The 5,778-nt window shown below is 43.8% G+C and overlaps 1 non-coding gene across 1 annotated transcript; it reads left to right on the forward strand.

Annotated features, from left to right (window-relative positions):
* Positions 1 to 231: 231 nt before the first annotated feature.
* LOC114493570 lies at positions 232 to 335 on the forward strand. The gene has a single exon (XR_003684204.1). It is a non-coding gene; the product is annotated as a U6 spliceosomal RNA (small nuclear RNA).
* Positions 336 to 5,778: the final 5,443 nt, after the last annotated feature.

Here is a 5,778-nt window from a genome sequence, read left to right on the forward strand (position 1 = left end):
ATCTTACTTGTTTTTATTAATCTTTCTTAAATGTATGTATAGCTCTCCTTGGCTGGTGTGGCTCAGTTCGTTGGAGCGTTGTCTTGTATACTGAAAGGTTGTGTGTTTGCTTTCCAGTCAGGGCACGTACCTAAGTTGCAGGTTCGATCCCTGGTCAGGGCTTGTGGGGAAGGCAACAAATTGATGTCTCTCTCTCTCTCTCCCTCTTCCTCTCATTCTCAAAGCAATGAAGTGCTCACTTCAGCAGCACATATACTAAAATTGGAATGATACAGAGATTAGCATGACCCCTGTGCAAGGATGACATGCAGATTTGCGAAGCATTCCATATTTTGGGGGAAAATAAATAAAGATTAAATTAACAAAAAAATTTTAATGAAAAAAATAAAAGCAGTGAAAAAAATGTCCTCAGGAGGATAAAAATATTTTTAAATGTATATATAGTTCACATTTATTTCACGCTTAATATTTGAAGCGTGTGGAGTCTTTATATAGTGTTGTTTTTGTAACCAGAAATATGCAATGGGAACTTATCTCTTGTTTATATCAATTAACCTATGGTAAAGTTGATTTTGCTATATGTCATTTTGCTTAAAGTTGCAGTTTCCAAGAACCAGTCGATAATGTTAAGTGAGGACTGACAGAGCACTACTCCACTTCTGATACCAGACGTGTGGGTTTTCTGCACATCACACACACCTGCAACGCCAGCTTGGCGTCCCACACTTAACTCAGCCCCGACACTCTGCCTGGAGATAGCACCACGGCCCACAAATTGGGGGCTCAGGCCCACAAGACCGCCCCCTCTTCAGACACCAATTGCAAGCACAGGTAGTTAGTTACCTGTGCTTTTACTAACTGGCTATAGATTGGAGGTTCCCCAAACCCACAGCGTGGGTTCAGTTAATTTGCTAGAGTAGATCCCAGAACTCAGGAAAACACTTTACGTATTAGATTACCATTTTATTATGAAAGAACATAACTCAGCCAGATGGGAGAGATGCATGGGACAATGTATGTGGGAGGGGATGCTGACTTTTCACGTCTTCCCCAGGCACGCCACCCTCCGGGCATCTTAACATGTCCGCTGACCCGGAAGCTCTCTGAACTCTGTCCTTTCGGGTTTTTATAGAGGCTTCATTACTGAGTTCATTATAGAGGCTTCATAGGCATGATTGGTTGATTAAGTCATTGGCCACTGGTGATTGAACTTAATCTCTGGCCCTTCTCTCCTCCCAGGAGGTTGGAGGTTTGGAGGTGGGACTGAAAGTTCCAATCCTCCATCCATATAGTTGGTTCTCCTGCAAACCATCCTTCATCTTTAGGGACTTCTCAAAATTCCTTCATTATGATAAACTAAGGCGTGGTTGATGCATGTTTGTTATGAGTAATTAAAGACCTTTATTACTCCTATCACTGAGGAAATCCCAAGGGGCTTAGGAGCTCTGTGCCAGTAAGAGGACAAAGACCAAATGTATGTTTCTTCTTATAAAGCACAATATCACAGTGGACTATGGCTCTCTCCTAAATAAAATGGCAAGTGAAAAGTCTAAAGTAAAAATTGTAAGGAGCCAACATGTATTGAGCTCCCATACAGCAGGTGCTGGCTATTATTTCTTTCAGTCCTCATTAGAACCTACACAGTAGGTACTATTATTCCCCATTTCACAGTTGGGAAAACCGAGGTGCAGGGAGAGTGTGCCTGGGTCACCCTGGTGGTGGGTGGAGTAAGGCTCAAATCTGAGCGAGCTGGGCTTAGAGCCTGTGTCTGGGAAGGTTTCTCACTCTTCTGGAATCAGCAGCTTTGTAAAGCAATGCCATCATTTAGCATAATAAATTAGCATGATCCCCTGACTGGAATGAGAACTGAGAAGGAACAGATCATCAGGAAATGAGAAGTGACTGCCCAAAGGGGAACAATAAGGAAAGAGTAATTTGGGAAAGGTCCATAAAAGGAAGCCAGCACGTGCACATCACGTGCAAATCACCTGCAACTCTTCAAGGTACCGGTGACGGTGACGCTCTCATCACCTTTCACGAGCTGGTGCTTCTCTGGGCACAGCACCTGCAGCCCTTCCTCCGGGGATTTTAGGAGAACAGATAGGATGGTTACTGCAGAGGTTAGAGAGGAACCAGCTGAGTGGGTGTTGTGCTGCCTGGGGGCGTCGCACTGGGAGGGAAAGAGCCGGATGTTGTGGTCAAGATAAGCAAGGAATGGGAGTAAGACATGTGCCCGGGAAGGTGGCCAAGACCCCTGGGCCAACTTTTGCAGGGATTCCTGTTTTGAGAGGGTCAAGGTTGGATCTGTGTCTGTCAGGATTCCTCCTCTTCTGAACGCCAGGGTACCCTGGCCTGTACCAAGTAAGAGCTTTACTTCTACTTACTTTTGTGGAGAACCTGCCCTGAGCCAGCACTGTGTTGGTTCCCCTGGGCCTGCAGAGGTGAAGTGACTCTCAGGGACATCTCAGGTCCGTGGGAGGCAGAGTGTCAAATGCTTAACAGTAAGGAGGCTCCGCAGTTGGACCGTCGGCCTTCAGTCCCAGGCCCCACCCCTTGCTGCGTCACTGTGAGTACATTACCTGAATTGTCAGTGCTCCAGTCTGCCCATCTCTGAAATTACATTTGTCTCACAAAACACTGGAGTTTGTAATTAGAATAGATGTGAAAGCATTTAGCAAACTGCCTAGCTTGTGGCCAGCTTGAGATCCATATAGTTTCTGTTAATAAGCATGAGGAGGGGGGTGAGAAACATAAACAGGAGTGAGGGAAGGGACTGTGCAGGAACAGAGGAAGGTGTGCCTCACGGCCTGGAGCGGCGCTCACCGAAGGAGCTCTGAAAACCCGGGGCTTTGGTGCCCGTGGGAGAAAAGCTCAGAATGGGCATCTGGAACATGCTCCCTGGGTGGTTCTGCTGTGCTGTCTACCCCTTAGCTGCCAGCAAACCATTAATTACTCTTCTTTGGAAGGAGCCTTTTATTATTAAAAAGTATACTTTGTAAGCCTTGGGAGATAGAAGAAAGTATCCTCCATAACCCCTATACCCCAACACATTTATCGTTAGCAGTGTGGTGAAACCCCCATTTTTCCTCACATGTCTTGTTGTTGTTTCAATAGTTTTAATCATAATGCATGTGATAGCCATATTTTGCATTTTTGCCTGACTAGGCAATCATAGGCAATCATAGGCAATAATAGTATGTTGTTTTCATAATCAATTTTTATTTGGATGTTAAACTTTTTTTTTTCTGAATAGAAGTGGTTTTTATTCTCTTTAAAAAATCCCAGACATTCTGAACTGGTATAAAAAAGAAAGTACAAATCTAATCCCACACAGTGGTACTACTTAGGTGTAATTACTGACTGTGTGGTTATGGTCAGTGATTATCCCTAATTATGTCCATGTTTTTGTGTCCTTCCAGGTTTCTTTTCTAAGCAAAGAAATGCAGACTTTTTAAATTTAGAGTGTTATATTAGGTTATTTTATAACCTGTTTTTTCACTTAGTTATACATCATAGATAAATAATTGTTTCTAATGACCACACAATTTAATTTTGTGTTTATACCAGATTTATGTAACTAATAATCTATTATTGGATATTTGTTTTCTTTGTGTATGTGTCTATGTTTGTATATTTCTCTAGTGTGTGGAATGACCATAATTTACTTAAAGGTTTAGCTATTTTTGGATATTTAAGTAGTTTTTCCTTTGTTTCTGCTAGAATAAACAAGAATCATTGAAAAATCTTCAGGTATATGGCTTTCCTCATACTTTGAATAATTTCCTGGAGTGGAAGTATTGGGTCAAAGGGCAGGGACACTTTATGATTCTTGATTGGTATCACCAAGCTGCCTTTTCAAAGGGTTGTTTGTGCCAATTCAGATACTTCCAGCAACGTGCTGGTACCCGTTTCCGGCCTCCCACCCCACTCCCCACAGTTAGTGGGTGGACATGGGGATGTTCTCCTTGAGAAGCTAGCAAGGGAGGTGCCATATGGACTAACGGGGGCAGGACAGAGGGCAGAGGAGAAGAGGAGAGAGAACATGGGGAGTGCAGGGGAAGAGAAAGGAATGGACAGAAAAAAAATGTTGCCTGTAATTTTTTCCAACTGGAAAAGTAATTCATGCTCCTTGTCAAAACCCCAACTTTTCCATAAATGTTTACATTTAACAGGGGTCCCCAACCCCCAGGCCAGGAGCCAGTGCTGGTGCAGGGACTGTGAAGAACCAGCCACACAGCAGGAGGCAAGCTTGAATGTAATGCACTTGAATCATTCTGAAACCCGCCCCACTCTACCCCCTGTCCGTGGAAATACTGTCTTCCAGGAAACGGGTCCCTGGTGCCAAAAAGGTTGGGGACCACAGCATTTAATATTGAAAGTCCTCCTCTAATGACAAGCTCTACTAACAGTTTAGGTATATTCTTGCAGATGATGATGATGATGATGATGATTTTTTACAACAATGAATGCATAACTTGTTTTGTTTAAAAGAACCTGCTTTGTCCTAGCCAGTAGCTTAGTTGGTTTGAGTGTCAACCTGATACACCAAGGTTGCAGGTTTGTTCCCTGGTCAGGGCACAGACAAGAATCAACCAAAGAAAGCATTAATAAGTGGAACAACAAGTTGGTGTCTCTGTCTCTTTTTCAAATCAATTTTTTAATAGAGTTTTTGATTTTTTAAAAAGATCTTATTTATTTATTTATTTTTAGAGAGGGAAGGGAGGGAGAAAGAGAGAGAGAGAGAAACATCAATGTGCAGTTGCTGAGGGCCGTGACCTGCAACCCAGACATGTGCCCTGACTGGGAATTGAACCTGCGACACTTTGGTTCACAGCCCAAGCTCAATCCACTGAGCTATGCCAGCCAGGGCTCAAATCAACTTTTTTTTTTTAATTTTATTTATTTATTTTTAGAGAGGGAAGGAAGAGAGAGAGAGAGAGAGAGAGAGAGAGAGAGGGAGAGAGAGAGAGACATCAATGTGCGGTTGCTGGGGGTTATGGCCTGCAACCCAGGAATGTACCCTGGCTGGGAATCGAACCTGGGACACTTTGGTTCCCAGCCCGCGCTCAATCCACTGAGCTACGCCAGCCAGGGCCTCAAATCAACTTTTTTAAAAAAGTGGAAAGAAAAGAAAAAAGAACTAGGTTCATTGTATATACACCATACTTCAACATTCCTACTGGATATATATATATATATATATATATATATATATATATCTTAGACACCTTTGGAATCATTGCTTTAAATGTGCAGATTTAGTTTAAACGTCTAATTAGAATAGAATGAGGAGCAATGCTGTCCATTTCCCCTGCCAGAGCACCCCCTGTGAGGGCTAGGCCTTCTGCTGTTTCTTTCTCCTTTTCCCAGCCAGAGGTGTCCCTAGGGGACAGACTCTGGTCAATACTTAGAGAGTCAACTCCAAGAGGCCTGAGGACCCTTTTGGTCAACTGGGAGGCCAGTAACCAAGGGAGAAGGCCAGTAGCTGCTCACAGCCCTCTGGGGGCCTCAATTTGGGCCCTCCTTGTCTTGGCTCCAGGAATCTGATTGCCTAAGGATTAATTCAGCCACTGTTGAAAAAGTCTCACATCCTGGAAGAACTAAACCTACTAGTAGCCTTAGGGGAGAACTGGCCTGGGTTTCCTGTCGTTATGGCCTCCCTCCCTGGTCACAATGCCAAGTGACCACAGCAGTTTCAAGAACTGACTCTTCCCTCAGCCTACCTGGGCTCAGGGGCCAGATTCAGTCTCTGAAGAACCCCTTGTTAGCCCCATGACT

The sequence above is a fragment of the Phyllostomus discolor genome, chromosome 1 (genome assembly GCF_004126475.2).
Source record: "Phyllostomus discolor isolate MPI-MPIP mPhyDis1 chromosome 1, mPhyDis1.pri.v3, whole genome shotgun sequence".
Classification (NCBI taxonomy): domain Eukaryota; kingdom Metazoa; phylum Chordata; class Mammalia; order Chiroptera; family Phyllostomidae; genus Phyllostomus; species Phyllostomus discolor.